This window comes from Eubalaena glacialis, chromosome 7 (assembly GCF_028564815.1).
Source record: "Eubalaena glacialis isolate mEubGla1 chromosome 7, mEubGla1.1.hap2.+ XY, whole genome shotgun sequence".
In the NCBI taxonomy this organism is placed as follows: domain Eukaryota; kingdom Metazoa; phylum Chordata; class Mammalia; order Artiodactyla; family Balaenidae; genus Eubalaena; species Eubalaena glacialis.
In genome coordinates this window covers 33314342-33342273 of record NC_083722.1, presented here as the reverse complement: position 1 = coordinate 33342273, position 27932 = coordinate 33314342, and the positions used below count along the sequence as shown (strand labels likewise).

Sequence of the window (27932 nt, the reverse complement as noted above, 5' to 3'; positions counted from 1 at the left end):
AATACCTCCTCCTATAGCTTCCACCTTTCACTTCTAGCTTTACCTTCTGGAACCACACAGAACAACTCTGCTCCATCTTCCACATGTTAAACGTTCAAGCATGTGCAGCATCCCCTGTTCTCTCGAGCAGTCACTGTGTGTGATCCGGCTTCCCATTCCCTCTTCGTCCGCATCCCCTCCTCTGGACTCCTTCCTCCCTCTGCAGGTTTTCCTCCTTCAATTACCGCTGCCCAGGATGCCATGCTCATTTAGCAGCCGTTCTGCTCCTCTGGTGGTTTCTGTGTCTCCTCAGATCAAGCAGCCTGATAAGAGCATCTTTTTGAACCTTCCCAACAGATGCGCTCGCTCTTCATCCAGAGGAACTCAGCTTGGTCTCCTCCAGCCCATCCCCACCTCCTCTCTGAAAGCTGGTTCTTTCATACAAAGGTGTTCCCTCCTCTGTCCTTCCACAAATGAAGATTAGGATGCCTCAAGGCCCATCGACAAGAAGAGGGAAAGTTAGGAAGAGTTTCAATATGCCTATTTGAGCCCAAATCTACAGGCAGAAAGTGCTCCCTTCTTACTTACCTCTGAACTAGCTCTGCCTGCAAACCCTGGAACCAAACCGAGAAGGCCTCATCACCCAGCCACATCTGTCCCTTCACGGTAAAAGCGGCCCTGCAACAAGGAGTCTCACACCTGGCTGCAAACACAGCCCTTCAGAGCTGAGATCTCCCAGCACCACCTTGCACACGCAAGAAACGACAGATATTAGATACGGCCACAGCTTCCCATATCCTATCTGCGTTTGTGGTCATCAAAAAAATGCATTCGTGGTGATAAAAAGAGAAATTAAATGCACACACATGCACCTAGTGTCACTACTTTGATGGGTAACATTTTGTAATTTAGGCTTAAAAAAGTTTACAAAGCAATACGTAAAAAAAGTCTACTGTGCCTTCAAAACAAGAGCTGGCTTCTCCTGGCTCTTACCTCTATCCCTGCACTTAGGGATCTCAATACAAACACATTCAAAAGAGTCTCTCCCATAGGACGAAGCTTCATGAACCCACCGCCCAACATTTATGGCTTTATTATATATATCTGCACCCCTAAATAATGTGTTTTAAAATATTTGTTGACTTTAAAATTTATTCCAAAGGTATTATGCCGTATGGAATACTCAGGGTCTTGCTTTTATAAATCCAACCTTAGAAGACTAAGATTCACTCATATCGTTGCATGGAGATGTTGTGCATTCGTGTTGCTGCCAGATAACAGCCCATCGTGTGACCACAGTGTTTTGACCCATTCTCCCGCTGATAAGCATCTGGGTTTCCAGTTTTTTTGCTAGTATCCACTGTGCCACAAGGAACATTCTTAGTACACCTCACCTGTGCCCACATGAATGAGTTTCTCATGACGATTTTACACCCAGAAGTAGAAATGCCAGGTCACACAGCAGGTGCACTTACAACTTTACAAGATAATACCAAATTGTTTTCCAAAGGGGTTGCATCTGTTTACACACCTACCAGCAGCACATAAGAGGCCACAGTGATCTATATTCTCTCCAATGCTTGCTACTGCACAGCTTCTTAATGTCTGACAATCAAATGGGGATAAAATGGAATCTCACTGTGATTTGTATTCCCTGATTAGTAATGAAATTAAGTGTCTCATAAAAAGAGACAGAGATCCCAACCTAGAGGCCCTGTATTTTTCTTTCACAGCTCTTATCACAGTCTATAATTAAACATTTGTGGGATTACTTGATTAAAGCCCATCGCCATGCCTGTTTTCTTCACCACTGCACACTGTACCAAGGCACAAAGTAGGGCCCCTGTGTGTATGGCAAATGAATGAATGAACGCATGAATGAATGAATGCATAAAGAGCTGAGTAAATGAGACTATCCAGTTTGTCTTCAGGCTCTGATCTGATTTTGTTAAAAGCCTGGGCTCACCAGTTGGGGTCTGACCTCCCCAACTGAGTTATTCAGAGGGGTAGAGGTGATGAGGTGGTACCTCTGAACCTGGACTGAAGGGAGGGAAAGGTCCACCCAGGGCAGAGTCAAGTCCAGTCTCCACCCAGGGCAATTAATGCCTCCTCAATAACAATAATAGTAAAATAACATCTACTGTTGTGAATTGCGGGCCTAACATGGGCCACACACTTCACACCAAATAACAACGATCACACACATAGCATGCTTATTAGACTCCAGTCACTGTATTATGTGCCTACTAGACTATTCTGATCCTCCCAACATCTCCATGGAATGGATATGACAGCCCCATCTTAACAACACAGAAAACCGAGGTTCAGAGAGGCTACGAAAGTGCCCAGTCATAGCATATGAGGGACAAGAGTCAGAGTCAAATCAAGGGCAGTCTGGCCCCAGAACCCATGCCCTTTCCACATACCTGCTGCCAACCTCCCCCCCCCCCCCGGGCTTTCTACCTTCTCTGCATGGGCTTCTTTTCCTCTCCTTCAGCCCCCACAAAGCTCCTCAGACTCCAAGTTTTGCTCTGCAGCCCACAAATGCTTTCCCTGCACTTGTGGAGCGGTGCTCAAGTAAAAGGTCACTGGGCTATCTGTCACTCAAATGTCTGCTGATGACACACTTACCTAGCAGGTCCCTGGCTGAAAGAGGCTGGGTGTCACCCAGCAGGCCGGCACGAGGACATCACCCACACCCGGCTCTCCCAGAGTCTCCCAAATTCACAGTTCTCACCAGTGGAGCTTCTGCAGAAAACAGCTCCTTTTCAACTCTGAAAGGGTTTTTGCTGCAACTGGAAACAAACATCTAACAAAAGCCTACTATACACCCCACCCCCAACCCCCCACCCCTCCCCCCCAACACATGACATGCCTTAACTCAGCAAGAAATACTATGTAGCCACTAAAATTATACAATCCAGGCCAATGCATAGAAATACGCAGGCAAAATTACATTAAGTGGGAAAAAGAGCAACTCAAAAATAGGATCTACATGCCAAATTAGGTACACACAGTACCCCCAGACAAGGAGTGGATAATATAAATAGAACCGAGTGTTCACTAGAAACTTTCTTCAGTATAGTTACTTCGGTTTCCAATGCCCCCCAAAAGCTACTTGTCAACTATTTATAACAGGTGTGGTTCCAAAGCAATGTTATTAACAGTAGCAAAGAATTATTCCCACGTGGAATGAAAGCTCCATGAGGGTCATGATCAGGTCTGGTTTCTTCCTAGCTGTGTCTCTAACAAAGGGGTTGAAAGGGACAGACTAGGGGTCAGCAACTGTGGCCTGCTATTAAATCCCACCATCTGGTTTTGTAAACACAGTTTGATGCGAACACAGCCACTCACCCACTTACGTGTTGTCTGTGGCTGCTTTTATGCTACAGTGGCAGAGCTGAGTACTCAGGACAGAGACATAGCCCACAGAGCTGAAATATTAACTCTCTGGCTTTTTTTTTTTTTTTTTTACTCTCTGGCTTTTTATAGAAAGTTTGCCAATTCTTGCTGTAATGCTTAGCCTGGTATTCTGCATACAGTGAGGATTCAATCATCTTTATTGAATTAATTATTTCAAATAAGCCTAAGTCAAGCTAATACATAAGAACGAAGACCTTACTGACCCAGGGCACACATCAACAAATGCCTAGCAAATGGGAGATATGTTCTTTTATATTACAAAAAAAAAGGGGGGGGGGGTGCCTGACATCCTCAGTAGGAGGTATGCCTTGAAGACGGATCACACCAAGTCATGCACACTGTACAGCTACAGTGAGAGACAGCTGGCAAGGGCTTGGCAGGCCATCTGGGGGCAGAAGTAGGAGTCAAGTCCGGGTAACCAGTCAAGATGCTGCCATAATCTCCAAGTGGGGTTCAATGCAGGATTTTGGCCTCCTTAGCCTTACATTCTAAATAAGTAAGCTACAGGCCCAGAACCAACTAGGGTGAAATGATTTATCTCCTATGTAACTTCTGGTTGGGACAATGCATCAGTAGACAACTGTAGACTCAATAATTTCCCCCTTAATTTATCAGTACATCTGCATTATAATGCAACCGTGTATTTTGAGTTCTGTAGGCTTGATTATTCGGAGGCTGATGGTTAGGCTGGTGGCTTTTTGATGGTTAGGCTGGTTCATTATAGCCCCAGAACCAGAAGACAGGAGAGAGGAAATGAAAGGAGATGAAACTCAAATCAGTTGGTGTTGCTACTTTATTAGCAGATAAGATGCTAAGATTGGGGTGGAGGGGTGGTAGAGGGTGAAAGCCCCATCTGGAGAGCAGAGGCTCCCCACAGGCATCCTTCACCAGATCTCCACATCTTACATCACTGCATGGTGACAGCCTATCAATAACACTGGCCTATCCTTATCAGGATCCAAGAGTGAGTATTACTCCCTAAGCTCCCTTCCTTTGTTCATATGGAAAACGCAAAAGTCACAAGGAGATTCACAGCTGAATGAAGCTCCAAGGCCTAGAACAAACCCTTGGCCCCCTGAAGTCAGAGGACAGGCCTGCCCGGACTCTGAAAAGCCCAAGGATGGATTCATTTAGGGAAATGTTTAGAAAAGAATGCTGGGAGGAGTTGAAGCCACTTCCTCATCAACCGCTGCGGCCTCCTCCCTCCCTTCCACACACATTAATTACTGCCAGCGGGCCTTCCCACTTCCCAGGGACCCACAGATCCAGGAGAAGTTCAACACACTGGCTCTGAGCCACTGGGTTCACGCAAGGTCCCCTGGTAGCACCTCTCCTGCAGCCGCTGAGCCGTGATGGGAGAGCTGACTCCAGCCCAGACCCACAGACCCTTCTAGCCTATCTGTATCCCAGCAGCCTCTCCATGACTACTGATGAACAAATGTATGACATCCATCTGTCACTTTAAGTGAAAACTAACAATCACTCCAGGAGGACCACACTCCTAATTTCTCCTTGTGATGTTATTCCTCCAACTGAACTGAACAAAACATGCCTCACTTCCCCCTTCTCTCTCCTCTCCTCTCCAGCCTGCCTCCTTCTTCCTTCCGCCCTGGGTACTGGTGACTGAAGAAAAGCCTTCACTGCAGGAAGGCAGGCTTCTCCTCTCTGGCTGACCACAGACTCTCCCTCGGATGCACCCTGGGAGGTCTGGGACCCCTGCTCCCCTCGACCCTGTGGGCTTCAGGCCATCCTAAGTGAACCAACCACACGAGAAAACCAAGGACAGAAGGGAATGGAGGAAGCTGCCGCCGCCCCCTCTTACTTTCCCCAGGGCCTGAGCTCTGTCAGATTTTGAAGGATAATGAGTTTTGTTTCATAACAGTCTTAAATGAACTGGAAGGGGGAAGGGGATGACAATGATAAAAATCTTAATTAAAAAAAATTCCTACAGGCAAAGAGACTTACCAGATCATAAGATGTGATGAAAGTCTCTTGAGCTGGGGGCCCTACAGAGCCCCCCAAGGACCCAGCATTCAACACACACCTACTGAGGGCCTACTATGTGCCTGGCAGGATTCTGGGTGCTTAGGATGCTTCAGGGAACACACACACAGAGATCCCTGGCTTCTTGGGGCTCCTATTCTAGGAGGAAGGAGACAGGCAATAAAGATAATTAGCAGGTAAGCTATAATGGAATGTTAGAAAGTTAAAGGGTTTGGGAAAAAAGAAAAAGTTGAGCAGATAAAGGGGATGCGAAATTCAGGGTGTGGTGTTAAATACAGCGGTGAGGAAAGCCTCAGTGAGAAAGACAGACATTTGAGTAAACACTTGCCGGAGGAGACAGTGAGCAATGCAGACGGGTATCTGGGTTATAGAAGAGCAATCCAAGCAGAGAGGACAACCTGGGCAAAGGTCTTGAGGCAGGAACATGGCAGGTATGTCCAAGGAAGAGCCAGGGGGTCAATGTGGCTGGAGCGAGTGAGCAGGCAGAGAACAGTAGAAGATAATGTCACAAAAGCGAGGTGGGGGAGGGGGCAGGGTGTCACCAGACCATTCTAAGGACTCGGGCTTTCACTGACTGAGGTGGGGGACCACGGAAGGATGATGAGCAAGGGAGGAACAGATCCCCTGCAATTCTCTGCCACTCTGTCATTCTTTCCCAGTGACCTCCTTTGATACATCTAATAAATACGGCTCAAAACCATCTCTCGTGCAAAGCCCTCTCTGGGGACTTCCCTGGTGGCGCAGTGGTTAATACTCCACGCTCCCAATGCAGGGGGGCCGGGTTCAATCCCTGGTCAGGGAACTAGATCCCACATGCCTGCCGCAACTGAGAGTTTGCATGCCACAACTAAGGAGCCCGCCTGCCACAACTAAGGAGACCTCGAGCCACAACTAAGGAGCCCACGTGCTGCAAATGGGGAGCCGGCGAGCCACAACTGAGGAGCCCGCCTGCCACAACTAAGACCCAGCACAAGCAAATAAAAATAAATAAATAAATATTTTTAAAAAAAGTTTAAACTAAAATAGCAATATATTAAAAAAAAAAAAAAGAGCCCTCTCTGATTAATCACTGTAAATTACAAACTCAAACAACTCTAAGAAAACCAGCAAGCCCCACACTTACCTCTCCCTCAAATCAATATTAGACCCAAAGGGAAGGAAGGTAGGAAGGTAACAGAGGGGAACGGGTACCAGGAAAATACAACAACAAACAGAGAGAGACAGGGAAACATGTGGGAATGAACGGAAGGCTCCAAAGAGAGGCAGAAAGACAAAGGAACAGGAGCCCAACTGCTCCTAGGGTCCCTTATTCTTCATCCACTCCATCCAGTTCACTAGGTCCAAAGCACTTAAGCTTTCCAATCCCTGCTGCCCTGTGGCTGCCCTGATGCTCCAATCAGTGGAGAGCCCTCTCTTTATACCTCTTTACTCTTTATCCTGATGTCAAGGGAGGAAAGAGACAGATTCCTTTACTCTTACTCTAAACTACAAAGGCCCAGCGAACACTAGCCTGTCAGGTGGAAGCAGAAACTCCCTTGTCATTAAAGCCACACCAGATCCCCAAGAGATTCACTATAAGCCACTGGGCAACCTCACCTGGCCAATCTATAAAGTAAGCTGCCCCCACACTGCCCAGGCCCAATAGCAACTTCTGTCCATGGCACCTCCTCCTCCAAATTGTCCCCACATTCACACTCATCCCCCAGCAACCACATGGAGAAAAAAAATAAATGCCCAATTAAGAAAAAGCTCGGGGGGACTTCCCTGGCGGTCCACTGGTTAAGACTCTGTGCTTCCAATGCAGGGGGCGTGGTTCGATCCCTGGTCGGGGAACTAAGATCCCACATGCTGCGTGGCACAGCCAAAAAATTAAAAACTAAGTAAATAAATAAAAATTTTTTAAAAGAAAAGGCTGGGGAAGCCCTGGAATAAGCTAAAATTGGTAGAATTGTAACAATTAGCTCAAGATGGTATAGTGTAATAGCTAAAAGCGCAAGATCTAGAGCCAGAATGCACGGTCCAGTCCTGCCACTGAAGAGTGCATGACCTTAGACAAGTTACCTGTGTGAACTTAGGTAAGTTACTTACCCTCCCTTGCCCCAGATTCCTCATCGTTATTTAGTTCCTGTGTCCTAGGGCTTTAATTAGCAAAATTAAAGTTAGTATTATAAAGCATGTAAAAGAATGTCTGGCACATGGTAAACATTAAATGAATGCTTTTAAAGAAGGAAAAACAGGGAATTCCCTGGCAGTCCAGTGGTTAGGACTCGGCACTTTCACTGCAGAGGGCCCGGGTTCAACCCCTGGTCGGGGAATTAAGATCCCACAAGCAGTGCAGCAAGGCCAAAAAAAAAAAAAAAGAAGGAAAAACACTCTTTAAAAAGGATAGCATCTTTCTAAAATATCTGAGAGAAAAAGTCTATATTTTATTTTTGTGCATGACATGTGCATGAAAACAATCACTACTGATAAATATTTTCAACTCTGATAATTCCTATTCCATACTTTTAAAATAGTAATAAAGTATTATGGCACAAAGATTGCAGCATTACTTACATAAGAATATTATGGTAAATGACGTAAGTATCTGACAGTAGAATGGTTGAGTAGATTATAAAAGCCATAAGAAGGGGTTTTGTGCAGATATTAAAAATCACCTAATGAAGATTTTCTTAAAGACATGGAAAATACTTACAATGTCAAATAATAAAGGATACAAAAAATTAGACTTCACTTTCAGCTATTATGACATAACTGCTAATAAACTAACCCTCCTGTATAGAACAACCATAAAAAGTAAATAAAATACAAAATAATAACAATAATAATAACTGTTGGCAGGTATAGGAGTACAATAAGGCAGCTAGGACCTGAGAGGCCAAGGTCTCAGAGGAAAGGGAAGCTTGTGAGATATATATTAGTACTAATGCTTCCCCTCAGGACATTTGCCGATTTGGTAGAAAGAACATTAAGGTGAAACAAAAGGCAGCAAATTAAAGCTTGCAGCAGCTTCCTCCCTGGACTGAGAAGACAAAAACTGGAGCTCAGGGCTATGACAATATCCAGGATTTAAGAGGCCAAGATCCGAGAGAAAAGGAACCACACATAAGTGAGCTCAATATTCGGCAGCAATTTCCGCTGAAGGCATTTGCTGACACCTAACCCATGTGTGTACAAGGCTAGACTCTGGGAATCTAGCAGCAAGAAGCTATTAAAAGACTTAAAAGGTATCTAGAGATTTTAGTAGTTTCACAGGGGCAGGGAGACAAAATTTGGATATCAGGGCCTATCAAGAAAGGGGGATCCTAATAAACACCCATCCTACAAGTAAGGGCAAACCAGAAAAACAAGCCTTGACTGAATCAAGGTGATAGATACAACATACGAGCCTCTACATTTTCCATGTAAAATGCCCAACATTCAGACAAAAATGACCAAGCATGTCAGGAAAAGGACCAAACCAAGAGAAAAATACAATCATTAAAAACGGTCAAAGATATATTTTATTATAAATAAAATATTTACAAACAATAAAAGCAAACAAACAAATTAAGAATTAAATAGATGAAACAGTAGAAGAGATGGTGGGTGAATTGGAAGACAGGACAGTAGGGAAAAATATTCATATTAAAGCACAGAAATTACAAAAACAAGCTTCAGGGAAACACAGGCTACCATGAAAGGGTCTAACACATGTGCAGAAGTCTAAGGAGATGAGAGAAATAGTAGAGCAAAGCAACCTTTGAAGAGAACTGCCCAAGACTTTTCTAAAACTGACAAAAAACACCAGGCCATGAATTCTAGAAGCTCTCCAAACTCCAAAGGGTTTACATACAAAGAGAACCATACTTATGCACCTCATAGTAAAACTGCTGAAAACACAGAGCCAAAGGAAGAAAAAATGTTAATTTCAAAGCAATCATAATAAAACTGACAGATGACTTTTAACAGAAATGAAGGAAGGCAGAAGACAATGGAATGATATCTTTAAAGGATTATTAAAAAACAAAAAACAAGCTAGAATTCTATACCCGGTGAAAATATCCTCCAAATATAGAGGTGAAAAAGACATTTTCAGACACAAGAACTGAGAGAATTGTGACACCAGCAGACACATTACACACACACACACAATAAGGAGAGACAAAAGAAAATTAATCTGAAAGCATGTACATGGTTATATAGGGAGAAATGAAGAACACCAAAAAGAGTAAATATGTGGATTAACCTAAAATATTGTTAATTTTTAAAAACAATATCTTATGGGATTAAATTCTTATGATAATTTTATATTCTTATAGTCTCATATTTGAATTATATTTTATATTGTATTATGATAATTTTATGGGATAAAATCTTTATGAGAATTAAAATCACAACAAGACCTCAAAAGACAATATGAAGGTATAGGAGGTATAGAAGTCTAAGTGTTCTAAGGAGCTTGCAATGCCCAGGAAATGGTTAAAATACTACTTTAGGGTAGACTCTACACAAACAAAAATACAAAATCACAGACAAAGCATCCAACTATGCAAAGGTATATATATTGAAAAAAATACTAGAAAGAAACCCCATTTTTAAAACTGAGGTTCTGTCAAGATGATGGAATACTGACTGGTTTTCATTATCTTTATACTTTTTGGAATTTTCAGTAGAAAAACTTTTTTCTCAATATTTAGTTTCATATAACACTAGACACTATTTTCTTATACTTGCAGGAGGTGAAAGTAGCCTTCATTTTCTTATAAAGTTTCAAAAAGAACAAATTCCTAGAAAATTGAACCAAGACCCTGTATTTCTGCAGTCAATTATTAGCAACATTTATTCTAAAAATACCGTTTGTCTACCGATTACAGACCAGCTATCTGACATATCCTGTGCCCTGGGCGTGGAATGACTGCTCACTCACACTGGGTTTCGTGATAGAAAGAGCTCTCCTAAAGTCTTCCTTCTCAATAAGCATGAGGAAATTCTAACTCGGCAGAAAGAGTCGCTTTTGAGAGTAATTCAAGTCATCTGCATGGCCTTTCCACAACAGAAATCCAAAGAGCTTGCTAAATTAATAACAGTCATCAAGGGGCTTCCCTGGTGGCACAGTGCTTAAGAACCCGCTTGCCAAAGCAGGAGACACGGGTTCGAGCCCAGGTCCGGGAAGATTCCACATGCCACGGAGCAACTAAGCCCGTGCACCGCAACTACGGAGCCTGCATGCCACAACTACTGAAGCCCGTACGCCTAGAGCTCGTGCTCCGCAACAAGAGGAGCCACCACAATGAGAAGCCCATGCACTGCAACGAAGAGTAGCCCCTGCTCGCCACAACTAGAGAGAAAGCCTGCGCACAGCAATGAAGACCCAATACAGCCAAAAATAAATAAATAAATAAATTTTAAAAATAAATAAATAATAACAGTCATCAAGCAAGAGACATTTGTACTCCACCTTGCAGCAAGAAAAAAACTGCACCCCAGAAAAGGAATGTATATTGCTTAGAGAGTAATCCATGCTCACAAGAATGACCATTTTTTGAAAAACAATAATATTAGGGCAGATGGGGTGAGGTGGGTACTCTCATATGCTGGTAGTGCAAATGAAAATTAATTTTAAAACTGTGTGAAGAACAATTAGGAAATCTTATCAAGAACCTTAAAAACGCCCACTCTCTTTAACACAGTAATTCTCCTTTCCAGGAATTTAGCCTAAGAAAATAATCTGAGATGTGATCAAACATCTATGTACATCTATGTTCTATGATCTATGTTCATCAAAGCACTATTTATAATAATCAAAAATGATAAACAAGCTAAATTTCTTTTTTTTTTAATTAATTAATTTAATTATCTGTTTTTGGCTGTGTTGGGTCTTTGTTGCTGTGCGCGGGCTTTCTCTAGTTGCGGCGAGTGGGGGCTACTCTTCATTGCGGTGCGCAGGCTTCTCATTGTGGTGGCTTCTCTTGTTGTGGAGCACAGGCTCTAGGTGCACCGGCTTCAGCAGTTGTGGCACGTGGGCTCGGTAGTTGTGGCACACGGGCTTAGTTGCTCCACGGCATGTGGGATCTTCCTGCACCAGGGCTCAAACCCGTGCCCCCTGCATTGGCAGGTGGATTCTTTTTTTTTTTTTTTTTTTTTTTTTTTTTTTAAACATCTTTATTGAAGTATAATTGCTTTACAATGGTGTGCTAGCTTCTGCTTTACAACAAAGTGAATCAGTTACACATATACATATGTTGCCATATCTCTTCCCTCTTGCATCTCCCTCCCTCCCACCCTCCCTATCCCACCCCTCTAGGTGGTCACAAAGCACCGAGCTGATCTCCCTGTGCTATGCGGCTGCTTCCCACTAGTTATCTATTTTACATTTGGTAGTGTATATATGTCCATGACACTCTCTCACCCTGTCACATCTCACCCCTCCCCCTCCCCATATCCTCAAGTCCATTCTCTAGTAGGTCTGTGTCTTTATTCCCATCTTGCCACTAGGTTCTTCATGACCTCTTTTTTTTTTCCCCTTAGATTCCATATATATGTGTTAGAATACTGTATTTGTTTTTCTCTTTCTGACTTACTTCACTCTGTATGACAGACTCTAACTCCATCCACCTCATTACAAACACCTCCATTTCATTTCTTTTTATGGCTGAGTAATATTCCATTGTATATATGTGCCACATCTTCTTTATCCATTCATCCGATGATGGACACCTAGGTTGCTTCCATGTCCTGGCTATTGTAAACAGAGCTGCAATGAATATTTTGGTACATGACTCTTTCTGAATTATGGTTTTCTCAGGGTATATGCCCAGTAGTGGGATTGCTGGGTCATATGGTAGTTCTATTTTTAGTTTTTTAAGGAACCTCCATACTGTTCTCCATGGCAGGTGGATTCTTAACCACTGCGTCACCAGGGAAGTCCTAAATTTCTAATAATAATGACTAGTTAAATTAGGGGACCCAGTGCCTGGTACACAGTAGGTGCTACATAAATATTTACTGAACACAGAATCTAAATAAGAGGATACTAAACAACTATTTTAGAAAAAATGTTTCCCAAGAACATTTAATGAGCTAGATATTAAAGCATATGCAGGATAACCCCCATACTATTTTTAAAGCACAATATATAGCTAATGTTTCTTGAGAATTTACTATCTGCCAGGCACAGCCCCAAATGTTTTACATGTATCATCTCATCTCATCTCACCCAGTCCTAACAAGTCATCGTTATTATTTCCAGTAAGTGAAGGATCCTGGATTCAAACCCAAGCAGTCTGATTCCAGAACTTATACTTTTAATCACTAGACTACACTGCCTCAAAAAAATACTGGATGGAAATTATTAAAATGTTAACAGGAAGGAATATAAGATTTTTTTTAATATAAATTTATTTTATTTATTTTTATTTTTGGCTGTGTTGGGTCTTCGTCGCTGCGGCGAGCAGGGGCTACTCTTCGTTGCGGTGCGCGGGCTTCTCGTTGCAGTGGCTTCTCTTGTTGCAGAGCACGGGCTCTAGGCTCGCGGACTCAGTAGCTGTGGCTCGCGGGCTCTAGAGCACAGGCTCAGTAGTTGTGGCGCACGGGCTTAGTTGCTCCGCGGCATGTGGGATCTTCCCGGACCAGGGCTCGAACCCATGTCCCCTGCAATGGCAGGCGGATTCTTAACCACTGTGCCACCAGGGAAGCCCACAGGAAGAAATTAAAGACAATTTTTATTTTCTTCCTTAGAACTGTCGATATTTTCTGGATTCCCTATGATCACCATGTACTATTTATAGTCTCCTTCTCCAAAAGAAAGTTTTATGTACTCTTTTCACTTACCACGTACACGATTTCAGTGAAAAAGTCTCAGCTCTAAAGAAGCTTTGAATCATGTCTTCCCCAGGCTTTACAAGCAGGAGAACATTTGCAAATCTGAGCATGACATTCTGACCAGGGAAAGGGGATGAGCCAAGACTATGGACTCTTCCATTCCACAAATACGTGTTACCCTCTGGCTGACGAGGTGCTAATTTTTACGTATATTCTGCCCTTAATCTTCCCAATGACCCATTCAAGTAGATGTGACTATCTCAGGAAACAGAAGTTTAGGAAGGTGAAGTGACTTTCCCGAGGTCATGAATGCCACTCCAGCTCTGGTCAAAGGTCTGCCCACCAACCGTTCCCTCAAATCATGTAGAACAATTGGGGCAGAGCTGAGAGCGTGTTCAGGCCCAAGCACTACATCCCTCGGTGCCGCCATTTCCTCACTTGTATAATGGGGATAATAATGCCTTCCTCATGGAGTTGCTTTGAGGATTAAACGAGGTAACATATGTAAAATGATGGCATGCTTTTGCACTTATTAGGTAGCTGTTACGCTTTGAAATGCATCCTATCCCCAAACATGCACAATGCAAGGTCACCACCGCCAGAGCACACAGCCTCACCTTCTGAAAGAAAAGAATCCTCTTATGCTTCTCTAAACTCCACCATCCTGGTTCCTTCTTAACTATCTCAGAGACACTGGATTGATCTCAGTTACATCCTAGACTCCTTTTCAAAACTCTCTACAGGCTTCTTAAATTTAAGCCCCCAAAAGTGTCCTCGGAGAAGAACCTGGCATGGGTTGTCAAAGACAGAAGGCTGAAACCCCAGCCTCTGTGCTCTGCGCTTCTGCTCAGATTTGATCATAAATTCAGACATGGGACGACCCAGAGTGAGACATTCCCTGGAGGGAAATGAACAGGTGGGGACAGGGCGGAAGGGGAGGTGGAAAGAGGGCAGCCACCAACAAAGTGGAGAGTGGACAGGGAACATTTCCGAGTATGTGGCCGGGGGCCTCAAAAGGGAAAGGGATTGGGGACCCAGAAGAAGTGAAAGGGAATTCTTTTTGCAGTTTCCCTCAGAAATGGAAAAGAGCAGCTAATATGGAAAGAGAAATGGTAGGAGGCCCTGACTTGGCAAGATGGTGATGCTATTCTTTCAACATCACTGCCACAGCCTACGAAGTCCAGACCCTTAGCCCTCTTGCCCCTGTGCTTCTAACACTTTCCTAACTGATCTCTTGGCCTGCAGGCTCAGCCAAGCCAGCCTGCCCTCCACACCTCTCAGAGTAATCTTTCTAATATATAACTCTGATGTGACCCCATTGCTCCCACACCCCAAACCCTTCAGTGACTCCCCCACGGCCTACAGGGTCAAGACCAAGCTCCATAACGTGGCACTGGGTCCCCCCTGCCCAATCCCTTGCTTGCTCCTCCAGCCTCATCACCTGCAAATGCCATTGAGAACTCCCTAGGTGCCGGGCCCCAGCTGGGTGCTGAGGACACAATGATAAACAAGACATGACACAGATGAACAAGACCTAGTTCATGCCTTTAAGAAGCTGAAAGTCATGCTGGGGAGACAGACACAGAAACGGAGCATTGCAGTCGAGATGGACAGTGGGATGGAAGCCCAGCCGGGCTGTTTAGGGAAGGCCTCTGGAGGAAGTGGGAGTGAGCCAGGTGAGGGGCAATGGAGGGAACATTCCACGCTGAAAAACACCTCAGAGCAAAGTTTGTGAGCAGTGCTATCTGACAGAACTTCTGCACTAATGGAAATGTTCTACATTTACGCTCTCCAATATGGCAGCCACTAGCGGTGTGTGGCTATTGAGCACTTGACACGTGGCTAGTGCAACTGGGGAACTGAATTTTTAATTTTATTTATTTTTAAATTAAATTTAACTCGCCATGAATAGTTAATGGCTACCATGCTGGACGGCACCGTTCTCGAGCATTCAACTGAGGGCGATGGAAAATGAAACTAGACAGGTAAGCCCTGAAGTTGAAGTGGTGCTGCAGTAAGGCCAGACTGTATGTGGTTTCCTATACTCACCAGGCCATCAGCTGTCTCCTCTCCCTTGTCTACCTGTAAGCCCCCGCTGGACCCACACAACCCACCCAAGTACCACCTCTCTCTGAAGACTTCCCTCCTACTTACTATTTCTGAAGTTTTGTCTTTTTCTAGGCAGGCATCACTGGGTATCTTACTTATGTATCCTCGTAACAGTCCTCCACTAGACTCTGAGCACCTTCTCTTATTTGTCCTAGTATTTCTAGCCACCGGGAAAATCCCAGCACATGGGAGGCAGTCAGTAAATGCCTAATGAACAAGTGAGTTGTCAGCAAAGGGACCATAGCCTGGCAGGGATGGGGGGGAGGGCATTCACCTCTTCGAACAAAGATGTGAGCCCCTAAACTTGACTTTCCTTAGAATGACAGCTCTGTCCAGGAGCTCAGGAAAGGTTCTCATGACTGTCCTGAGCACTCTACCCTTAACTGTCATTGGCAGGCCTTAGGGTGGCTCTATTTTCCCCAAGTTTCTAGAATCTAGAGACCTATACAAGGAAGGTGACTAGCCAATTTTTAACGGCAGCATAGCCTAGTGATCAGGAGCCAGTCTTTGGAGTCAGTCCTAGGTCTGGAGACCAGCTGGGCAACGGAGCCCCTGAATGTCCTTAAACACGTTGCTGAAATGCTCGAAGCCTCAGTTTCCTCAAGTGTAAAGTAGGCATCACATCTGCCTCTTACAATTGTTGTGCAGATGAAATGCCTGACACATCTGCATGAGGCCAGCCACACAGTAAGCTGTCTATAAGCAGTAGCTACCGCTCCTAAAGCGATGTGGAACCCTCACTTCGGTACCCCACGGCATATGCAAATTCCTGAGCCCCTAAGTCGGCTCTTCGTGATGTTCCCTGGGATGCAAGGGGTATAATCCAATCTCTGACTCACAATGTGTTGCCAAAAATCTCCTCGAGTCCCCAAGGGAAAATGTATTTTAATTCCCTCTAACTTTAAAAATTAAACAGTTCTCACAGCATTTTGGGGTGGCAGGGGTGAGGAAGGAGACCATGAAATCCAACAAGCGGCCTTTAAAAGGTTACAAACTGACTGGAGAAAGAAAGGAGAAGGCAGCTGGAGGGGGTGAGCACTGGGGGATGGGGACAATCCCCTGAGTCTCCGCTATTACTGAATACCCCAACCCTCAAAGCAGCCAGGCAGCCCCTCCTCCACGTGGGCTAAGCTCCGTTAATGAGAGAGCAGAGCTCTGCCTACATTACCACAATAATGATTTCCCGGTTGCATTTTTACATGCCTGCTGCTTTATCACAGCAGAAGTAGACATATATTTTCAATAAATCCCTTCTCTCCTTCCTCCTCCCCAACTTGAGCTCTCCCAGTAAATGTTGTTCCCTCTGCACCCTCCCCCAACGCAATCCCAACCCCGGAGCACAATGAGTTCCACTAATCAAAACAGAAAGAAAAAGAAAAATGGAAAAATCACAGCTGCTGAAAAACAGCATTCGCTACAAGTCAAAGCCCTCCACATTTTTTCTGCAGGCAGCTTTTACTACTTCAAGGACACATCACCCCTCCCCTATCAGGAATCTTACGTAGAGTTGCTTAAAGGGGAGGGAGGAGGGGATGGGCGAAGGAATCTAATATTCACTCTTTCCTATTTTGACTAAGCCAGCACAGACAGAAATATAGATAAGGCCTTGAATAAGTGATTCAACAAAATGTCACTTATTAAAAGAGATGGGGGATGGGGCCACATTTGCATCTGAGTTAAACCACCCCAGCTAAAGGCTGCCAGGCCAGAAAGGCAAGGGGGAAGGAAACATTTCTCCAGTCTGGTCTCCTTCAGCGGCTGCAAGAGCTGACCCTGGTGGCAGAGAGGCCCGGATTTCTCCCTCCAACGAGAACCGATGGGGAGAGAACCAGAGAGGCAAAACCAAAGCAACAAAGGAGCTGTAAGCATTTATACTGTACTAACTAGCGCCAGGCTCTGTACTAGGTGATGGGGGTGCAAAATTGAGTGATGACCCAGTTCTGCCCTCCCAGGGCAGTCTAGAAAGAGTCAAGGACACGCCCAGTGGTCAGGATGACAACAGCCCTGTGAGCCAAGGGCTGCAGGAGCCCAAGGGCATCCCCCCTCTAGCCCACCCCCCAGTCTGGCCCCCGACCAGGCACACAGAGCCCTCAAGAAAGACTTAAGGAATGAGTATGTGCACAATGAAATTGCTGGAATTCCATGCTGGTCTCTAAAGAAGCTCAGACTCTTCAAAAGGAAAGAGGCCGCTGAATGTCCTTACCTACACTGGCTCCCCTTGAAAACCCCTCAGCTCACGTGTGTTCACCCAACTAAAACAGAGACGTGAACAAGTCCCAGCACTTGAGAATCAGCTCATTACAGGTAGCCTTCAGTTGAATTTTAAGAGAGTTTGGTATCTTCCATTGTGATGACCAAAGAGGGAACTCAAATGTCACTCCTATTAAAACTCCTTGGATATGGGGATATATGTACAGGTATAGCTGATCACTTTGTTATACAGCAGAAACTAACACACCATTGTAAAGCAATTATACTCCAGTAAAGATGTTTAAAAAAAAAAGATTAAAAAAAAATCCAAAAAAACCCAACTCCTTGGGCATCAACTCCATTCTTTTTTCTTTTTCTTTTTTAAAAAATCTTCCAAAGAAGCTGGGTTGGAGGCGGTTTCCCAAAGATGAGGAGAGGCTCTCAGAGAAGCCTCTGTTATAGCCTCTGTAACGACAAAGAACCCTAGGGGGCCCTCAGGAAGCCTCACCCAGGTGGCAACCTGCTCTAGGCCCCGTGTGTTCAAAGCCAGAGCCTGCAGACTAAAGGCCACAATCTCTAGAAATGACCACGGAAGGGCTCCACAGAGGGGACAGGGCTGAGAGTAGGAGGCTAATGAAGAATAGCCACTAGATCTGTTAAAGTCAAGTTTGGGCTTTCATTTTGAAGCAGCCTTAAAGCTGTGTGCTCCAGCACGAGCCAGACAATTCAATTTTTTGACAAATGTAATGCCCAAAACATGCTTAAATCATCTGAGTATTTCCAGCTAAGGTCGCTGAGTTCTAAGCCCCAAATTCCCAGATGATCTTCCTGGTCTCCATGATCCTTTGCATATATTCTGTACCACATCTCTTATTGAATACCATATAGCATTATCTGAGAGTGCACAAAATTTGGAGACCATTCAAATTCTGGCATTAAACTAGGGCTCTGAATGCTGGCTGGACATGTGACTCTGGGTTAATCACTTACTTATATTTTTTCAATTCTACTTCTTGAGCCTCACTTTCCTCAGCTGTAAAATGAAAATAATATCTACCTCCTATGGTTGTTGCAAGACAGTTAAAATAAGACATGCCAAAGAGGCTTTGGACCCATAACATGCTATGTAAACACTGGTTATTACAATGATGTCACCCATTTCATCTCTCGCTCTCTGATTTTTCGTTATTTTCCCTCTCTATGAAACCAAATTGATATCAGTTCCACTGATCTCTCAAAACTGATAACTTGTGTTTATTTTACAAATACAGGAAGAAGTCTTCTTATCCACAGGTGTGCAAAATCTCACTAACTGCTGAATCTAGGTGATGGGCACAACGGAGTTCATTATACTAGTCTGTCTGCTTTTGTGTGTGTTTAACGTTTTTTCATAGTAAAAATTAATTTTAATAAATAAATAAAGCATCACCCTCTTAGGCAGAGGCCAGAGTCCAATTAGTAAAAAGCATTGGTTGCTTTTTAAAACTAGAAATGACTTTCCAGCATACACAGTAAGACTAAAGGCTAAGGACCGTAAGGTAGACTCAGCTTTATAGAACAGTTCTCATTTGCAAAACAAACTTGGAAGGCAAATGAATCACTGCTAAGACCACTGGACCACAGTTGGGATTCTTGGGTGGGTTCAAGGTTCCCCTGCACCAAGTTCACAAACCAAGTTCATTTGGACCTTTGGGCAGGTCTCAAACTCTATATATGGAATCAGAGTGTGAACCTATACAGACTGGCATTTCACAGCCAGCTTTTCTGATGCCAGCCTTCCAACAGTAAGACCAGTTTCGCTGAAAGAAATCACAGAGGACTTGAAAACCCCAAACAGAAAGTGGCTACAAGGAGGGAACAAGAGTGAGAGTAGACACGGTGAACGGGGTTTTTAGCAGAAGCTTTAGGGAACTCACGGCAGTTTTTCATTGGTTGTCAGGTTTCACATCTAAAAGGAGATCCGGCTGAAGATCACTGCACCTCACTGCCGCCTGTGTGCGATGCCTCTTACAGTTTACATCGCACTTTGCGTACATTATCTGATTCAGTCCTCACAACTCTCGGAGAAGAGGCGACAGATGGTATCACCCTCCTTTTACAGATGCGGAGACAGACTCGGAGGCTGACTTGTCCAGAGCCATACGACGGGGCTGGACCCCAACCCAGGTCTTCCGACTCTCTGCTCACCCACTCACCTGCCATACAGACCCCATCGTTGAGGCCACTAGGGCAAGCAGGGCAGTCTATGGCCTATTTTTGTGAAAGGCCGCCTGAAGTAGAAGTAGCCCTTTCGCCTTTTTTTTTTTTTCCTTGCTCAAAACGTACAACACAGTGGCCACCAACTTTTGAACAGGGCTGCAAATCACAGATGTCTCTCCCAATCATAGTTTTCAAATAAATCTAATATAAGGCCCAAATTACTTTAACTGAAGGCTCTTTTCCCCAAGCGAAAGAATCCGGTCTTTCCTTTGTACTGCTCAGTAATGCAGTCAAATGTTCAGAAAAATGCAGTACAATTTTCTGATGCAGTCTTAACCCTTGTCGTCTCTGGCTGGTGTCAAAGCCCGAGCCCAAACCCCTGCCCAAGGCTAGCGCGGCCTCAGCCTGTAGAGACAGAGCACCTGTGCCCCAGCACCACTCCCCACCCTTCCCTCACCTGCACCTTCACTCTTCTTGGATCTTCCCTCCGGTCATCATGAAGGAAGTGTTCCTCCCCCAGCCAAGGCCAGATCTTCCCCACAGACTTTCTCAATGGCTTTTGCTCAGGTGACCCAACCCATTGCTCTTGAACAATCCCTCCCTCTCCACTAGTCTTTCCCATCATCACACACACAGACCAGCAGCACCGCCCCCAAAACCCTTCCCTCTACACACATGTGCTTCCAAGCTCCCCCTCCATTTCTCTGCCCCCCTTTCACAGCCAAATTTTGCCCCAAAGTTGTCTACACATGCTACTCCCAGTTCTTCACTTCCTATTCCCCTCCCAACCCCTCCGATCTTGCTCTCACCCAATCCATTGCTCCACTCAAACTGTTCTTTGCAAAGTCGATAATGGCTTCCATTTTGCCAAATCCAGTGGTGACTTTTCTGACCTTAAACTCATGAAACATTTAACACTCACCCTGACCCAACACATACACACACACACACACACACACACACACACACACACAGCCTTTTCTTCTCTCAACAGACTCCTTAGAGCACCTCATCCAGTCTCCTGGATTTAAATACCACCCCTTAGTTGATGGTTCCCACATTTTTATCTCCTGCCTGGCCATACCTCTGGCGCTGGACATTATATCAGACTGCAAGCTTAACATCTCCACCTTGAGTCTAACAGGCATCTCAAACTTAGCGGTGTCCAAACTGAAATCACTTGATTCTGCTCCCCGAGACTCTCCCTCGCCCCCATCTCAGCAAAAAGCACCACCCATATCTACCCAACTGCTCAGTCAGAAACCTCAGTTATTAGATTCCTCCTCCCCAACCTCCACCAAATCCATCAGCAAGCCCTGCCCATTCTACCTCTAATAAGCATCTCACACCCACCTGCTCCCCTGCATTCACCTCCTGTCACCTCCCCACCTGGCCTGCTCCAAATGCCTTTTTATTGCATTCCCCAATTCCACACCTGCCCTCTCCACCAATGCCACCCCCTTTAAACACGAGTTAGGGGGTGTCACTTTCCACTGCAAACTTCCAGTGGCTTCCCACTACCCTTCAAATGAAACCCAAACCTTTCCAAGGCCCCGAGTCCTGCACGATCATCTCATGCTGCCCTCTCCACCTGCCCCCTTGTCCACCTGTGTCTCTTTTTAGTCCACCCCCCGCAAGGCCAAAGTCCTTCCACACAGGCCCTCCTCTCTCTGCCTGATGCTCTCTGTCTTCCCCCACCCCCAATCCTCAGAGAGGCTTTTCTAGGCTACTTTAACTAAGTAACTGCAGGTCACTGCTCCCTGTGGTTTCATCTGAGCATTTACCACATTTTGCAAGATATATTTCTTTACATGTCTGCCTCCCCTCTGGACTATAGGCTAGGCGGTGGAGTGGGGGATGGGTAGAGGAAGATGATTATGTCTTTTAATTATCAGTGTATACCCAGAGCGGTAACACAGTGCTTAGCAAATAGTAGGTGCTCAATAAGTAGCTGCCAAATGTACACATGAATAAACCAGATCCAGTCACAGCACAAAAGTAACTGTTAACCTCCTACAAGCCCTTGGTTACCATTTAGGTACACAAGTTCTTTTTCCCCTTCCTCTCTGTCAAAAAAGTATGTTTTTAATGTTGCTAAACCAACAGCCCAATAGCTCAGTATACCCCACTCATCCCCAGCTTGTTGTCTTCCATGAGGAAAAAGTAAAAATCATGTTTCTTCAGTAAACCCCAATTAACCAGAAGACCCTACAAGCAGCTGCCTTGAGAACTTAAACATCTTTAGAAAATACCACAGAAGCTTTTTGGTGTGTATTTTCTTTAACCCAGAAGAGAGCCATGGGATCAAACTCATGTTACCAGGACTCTGTTATGCCTTAAGATGCCACAGTATCCTTGCTGAAAAACATGCCAATATCCGGACTCCAGCTGCTCTGGTCTCCCTCTCCCCACAAAGGAAATCAACTATGTTTTAGTTTCCCTTTTATTTCATTGGTTCCCCTCCAACATGCAAATTCAGAAATATTATTAATCCACAAGATTCCAGCTGATTCTCCTCCCTAAATCACACAGTTTTATGAAGTCAACTGCTTTTAGAGCAATCAGCACCCATCTCTACTGCCTGGGGTCTGAGCCACTTGTCTGGATCCTTACTTCTCATGTCAATGCTCAAAATCAATAAAAACATCAAGAGCTTTTCCTCCAAAAGTGCCCGTGGTGAAATATGTGATATCCCAGAAGTGACAGTAATACAATATCATTATTTTGAACCTTATCACAAATATACGACCAAATCCCAATTACCCACATGTGAATTCTCCACAGAAAGTGGGTAAAGCTACACTAGGCTTTCTGGTCTCCCACTCCTCCCAAGACTACCTCCCCTTGCTGCCTGGGATTAACAGCTCAATTAACCTTAGACTTGACCAGGCATAATTAGGCAGGTGAACCAGCTGGCTGGAGGGGAAAACTTCCAAGATGAACTGAAATTATTTTTGGTGCCTGGGATTATATGCCCCACTCTCTATTAGCACGTATAATTGGGACTCAACCATGCACTTTTTTTTTTTCCCAAGACGGTGGCAGACTTTCATAAGCATTTTCTTGCATTTGACGGTCAAGATTACCAAGCCACTCAAGAGTCCTTTTTGGAATGCCAAGGTGTAAATCCACTCTCTCCATGAGAAGACAAAAAGAGAAGTTAATCAACTCGCCCAAGTCCATGAGGCAATTTGGCCGTTGGCCCAGGAAGAGACAGACTGTGGAGATCTCTTGAGACTTTTCTTCACAAGACTGAGTCACAGAATTTCAGATATGGATGGAACTCACGGATCAAACCATGCGTTTTTAAGATAAAAACTCTGAAGTCCAGAAATGGCTGGACTGGTACCCTCCCCACTTTTTCTTCCAGTGACGCTGTGCTCCTGCCTTGAGAATAAAACCACCTTAAAAGTTCTTTGTCATTTTACAAATACTGTAAACTGAGCCAACTGCTGAACACAATTTTAACATGTTCTGATTAATCAACTTTACGGAGAATCCTCAGACTTTCCCAAAAAACACCTCTGATGTTTTCAATTATTATGACCAATCCACCCATCAGAGTAGGAGAAAAAGAATTTTAAGTAAGCTTGTTTCTGTGACCACACATTTTATTATATAAGCAGCAAAGAACACTACAGTCTGTCCCCTCGCTTACAGTGAAAGCTCCCACCTCGACAAAAACCACAGGCCCAAGTGGGTTAATGGAGGCAAAACTGAGTAGTTTCCACACAGTTCATAGAACAAGTGTTTTCACAGCAAGCTCACATAAATGCTATGTGATATTACCACATGCCTGCTATGTGGAAGCCTGCTTACCAAGCTGTGAAAAGACCCATGCTTACTATGGAACCTGCAAAATTAATCTTCTCAGTGCCCATAAAGCAGAAGGGAAATGCTCTTTTTTGACATGTTAAGCTGGCTTCTTAAACAATTCTTTGGCGAAAATGGACATGCCTAAAAGGGCGGAGCCCAAAGAGGTGTGTCACTCCCGGTATCAATTCCTATAAATCAAATCCTGACAATATTTTTAAAAGAATGAATTATGATTCATGGGCCTTCAAACCTTTATTACCACAGAACATTCTCAGCAGAAGAGGGGAAAAAAAGCTACTGTGACTTGATTAATGGCCAAAGAAAGACAATAAAATAAATCTCATAAATTAAAAAAAAAAAAACTGAATGACTACTCTTGGCTTGGAGGGTAGACATGTAAATAGTTTCCCTACCTTGGGATAAACACACATAAAGATTCTGTTTACCTTCCCAGCATATATATCAACCAGAAGCAGATTTTCAGCAGGGGAAAAATCATAGCTAATTTGTTTAACAAATGCCTAGTTAGGAACATTTGATAAGTGGCAATAATATTGAATTCCCAACTAACTCAACTCTCAAGTTGCCAAAAATCAAATTCTCAATCTGGAAATCTGATGACAGAAAGGAAGGAAAAAAAAAAACAAACCACTGTCCATCAGTGACATGTAAAGAGATCATTTTTTTTAAAACCCATTTTCTCCCCTGCTAGTATTGAGCCTGTCTATAGCACTGCAGAAAGCTTAACTCACTTTAGTTAACCACACTGCCTAGTGTTCACTCCCTGACTCTACTAAACTTGTCTGGGTTTGAATCCCTGGTGCTAAAATTATCCTGGCCAAGTTAAAACTCCTAGCATACTTATGGTGGCAATCATTTCATAATGTATAAAAATATCAAATCTCTATGTTATGCAACTGAAACTAACACAGTGCTGTTAAGTCAATTATACTTCAATTAAAGAAAAAAAAAAAAGAAAAAGGAAATAAATAAAGCTCCCAGCCTAATGAAGGTACCTGACAGCCAAGACCTACAACTCATCTGCAGAAACCAGTAGGCTGAGGACCAGGAAAAGAGGCATAGAGAAGCAAAGAGGGCTGGTTAACTAGTTAAGGGCTGAATACTCCTGGTTGTTATCCTTCCAGCGAGCACCAAAACCACATTTTCCATCACCAGACTGCTTTCTTGAGACAGTCTATGATGCAGAAGGTTGGTACCAATTGGGACAACTTAAAACTCCTTTCTTAAAGCTCTGCTCCATGGCCTGCAAAAAAGTGCAAACAGCCGGCATTTTTTTAAAAGAACTCTTCAGCCATCCCTGGATCCGTCATTCTTAAACATCACTTCCATGCACTTCACAAGACAGCCGGGGCCATGCTGTTAGCAACCCGCTTCAACACGTTCACTTGCCAAAGCCGCGTCTAGTGTGGGGAAGAGTTTCCACAAAGCTGGCTCTAACGGGCCAGTCGAAGGCACACGGAGGAACCAGAAGTCATTTTCTTTTAACCTAAGGATGGCAGGCGCACATGCTCCAGCCCAGTGCTGGCCAGAGGCTGCCCGCCAGGTGCTCTCGGCCTCTGCCAGTGAATGGGTGGTTTTATGCTGTTTTTTTAACATCTATTTCTTTAGACCACCGGCAGTAACTTCACAGTCTCCCGAACTGAAGTTGGGGAGTCAAGGGGCAGGTTTACTCCCTTACACATTTCTCCCATCTGGGTGGCCACTTTAACTTCTGCGGAGTACCCAGCCCCCGAAGAGCCCTCAGGAGCGTATACATACACATATGCATCATGTCAAAAACCCCAAAAGGCACATCCCTAGGGTCCTGCGGTTTCTTGGCTGGAATAATGAAGGCTTTATAACAACACAATCTTCAGTTGCAAGCCCCCCCCCCCTTTAAGCCGGGTCTGCCAATTATAGCGCCCACCTCACCCCTCCCCCCTTTGCTGGGATGTTCTGCAGCGCAGAGAGGGAAGAGGGAAGAAGGCAAGCAGAGAAGGCCCTGCTAACATACTGAAAGTAAAGAAGTGGGGGGAGACTTCTCCTAATCCGTCCCCCTACTTTTCTCTTCCCCTCCCCCGTCTTCTCACGGAGCATCCCCCAACTAATTTTTTTAAAATGAAACTTAATAAGCTTCTTGCCTACCTTGGCTGTTTCTGCAACAAGTGCATGGGCAATCCGACAAGAAGACCAGTCTTCGCTTGGGGGGTGAGATGGGGGGGCGAGCAGAGCTGATGGAGTAATTTCAATATTAATTTATGTCAGAGCCGCCTTCTCGAAGCGCTACTCACTTACAGTACTGCCCTCAGCCTGTAAACAAATATCGCTCCGCCAGGAAACATACTCCCCAGATGCAAGGCCCCCCCCCAGCAGGGAACCTGGCCCTTCACGGCCCCCCCCCAACAGCGTGCTCCCCCACCCAGGGTAGGAAGCTCCGGGTTTTCAGAGCACCAACACACCACCTCCGCCACCACCCCAGCAAGAAACTTACTCGGTCCGTCTACGCCTCCACCCTCCCTTCAGGAAATCTACTCTCCATATGCATTCAGCCTCCCCGCAGGAAATCTGCTCCCCCCTCCCCCCCTTCTATATACATGCACCCCTCCCTCTCCTCCTCCCCACGCGCCCTCCCCAGCCAGAAACTTACTAGCGAGAAAGCGTGCAGGCTCTCCTGATCCTGGAAACTTACTCCCAGATATAGCGCCCGCCAGCCCCCTTTCCCGGCCCTGCTCCCCTTCCTGCCCTCCGCCGCAAGCAACTCCAAACTCTCTGCATCCAGCCACTCTCCCTCCCCGGTGGAAATTTGCAGCGCGGGGCCGCGCGCGTGCATCCACCCTCCCCTTCAGGAAACTTACTCCCCATCTGCATGCACCGCCTCTCAGCCATCGCTTAGAGGGAAGGGGGTGTGCTAGGGAGACAGAAATACATATGTATCTCTCGCCCCTCCCCCGGCCGCAGCCCACTCGGGGCCGAGCCGCTGTAACCTGGCCTTACCTTTTGCATTGCTCCCCACCCTCGCCCCCTCCCTTAACCCTCCTTATCCGCTCCCCGGAGCCCCCTTTTTTCACCCATTACCCACCCCTAGCAACCGTTCCCAAGCTCCTCTCGGCCTTTTTTTTTTTTAATCCAGGATGCAAATTCCTCCCCTGTCAGCAAATCGACTGTCAAATTATTTTCTTGCAAAAGGAGAAAGGCGGGGTGGTGCGGGGGGAGCAGAAGCAGAAAGGAGGGGAGGCGGGGGAAGGGAGAGAGAGGGACAGAGGAGGGGAAAGATATCCCTCCGCAGAGCTGGGTCTGGCCGCGGGCGGGGAAGCAGGAAGTAAGGTGTCCAGCGCCGCGGCCGGCGGGTCCTCCGCCGCGGCCCCCGCCCGCGCCCCCTGTCCCCCGGGGCGCCGCGCTTTGGCCGGCGCTGGCCGTCCGGCGCATTGTTTGCAGCCTCCCTGGCGTGCGCTGCCGACCTTATCTGTGTGCTCTGCCTGTACGTGAGGTTGCACCTTTTGTAGGCTGGCGAGACTCTGGACGTGGATGGGGCAGGGGTTGCGGACCAAGTTGCGGCCCCGCGCGGGACCTGTCAGCCCCGGGGTGTGGCAGACTCTCTGGCGAGGCCGGAAAATCGAGGCCCGGGAGAAGGTGGCGTGGCCGGGAAGCTGCCGCCTGAGACCCGGACCAGTGCAGGATTGTTTCCTGCGTAGCCGTCCCGGTTATTGTAACGCGCTTTGTAATCTAACGACTGGGGTTTGGGTTTTATGTTTATTTTTTAAGGGGTTGCAAAGATGCCAAGGTCTAGGTGGGCTTAGGGGAAACGGTCTGCGCCTACCCTCCGCTGCATCCCGGCTTCGGTGGGGCTGGGAGAGAGGCTGAGGCTCCCGGGAAGGGGCTTGGAGGTTCGCGAAGCGCGCGGCTCCATCCCTCCGCCCCGATGGGGGCGGGGAGAGGGTGCTGCAAACGGCGCTGGAACTGCATCCCTCTGGGGAGGGGTCTCCATCTCCGCGGCGCTGAAGGCCGGGGAGGGAGGTTGCCTAGGAGAGGGGCCGGAACCGGGCGGCGGAGGGGAGGGGAAGGGGCGCGGGTGCCGCCGCGGCGCGCGCTCGCCCCTCCTCGTGCGCCATGACTGTGGAACGTGGTGCCGTGGAGGAGGGCCTGCCGCCGGGGGCCGCCGGGGGCCGCCTGGGGCCGCTCGGCATTGGTGCGGAAACCCGAGCAGGGAGTCGCTCCTCGCGCAGTCTCCTCCTCCTCCTCTGCGGGGGAAACCGCTGCACCCAAACCGAGAGCAGCTGCGAGCAGAGGGCAGGGCGCGGGCTGAAAGGCAAGCCAAGGGTTCAAACCTCGGCGGCGCCAGGGGGGCGAGAGCCCGACAGCCCCCTGGTCCCTCGAAGGCGCGGCCGCCCTTCGGTCCAGCCCGGGACGCC

The 27932-nt window shown here is 46.0% G+C and overlaps 1 protein-coding gene across 6 annotated transcripts in view; it reads right to left on the bottom strand.

Annotated features, from left to right (window-relative positions):
* Positions 1 to 26659, bottom strand: part of TRERF1 (transcriptional regulating factor 1) — a 196687-nt gene extending 170028 nt beyond the window's left edge. For 4 of the 6 annotated variants that reach the window (XM_061196213.1, XM_061196219.1, XM_061196220.1 and 1 more), the window contains exons 1-2: positions 26171 to 26307; positions 25669 to 25754 (exon numbers count right to left, since the gene is read on the bottom strand). The gene's annotated coding sequence lies outside the window, so the exon portion shown is untranslated. Of the gene's footprint in view, positions 1 to 25668; positions 25755 to 26170; positions 26308 to 26602 lie in introns of those variants that run through there. The other 2 variants (XM_061196217.1, XM_061196214.1) reach the window with 2 other exon arrangements.
* Between the last annotated feature and the right edge of the window lie 1273 nt (positions 26660 to 27932).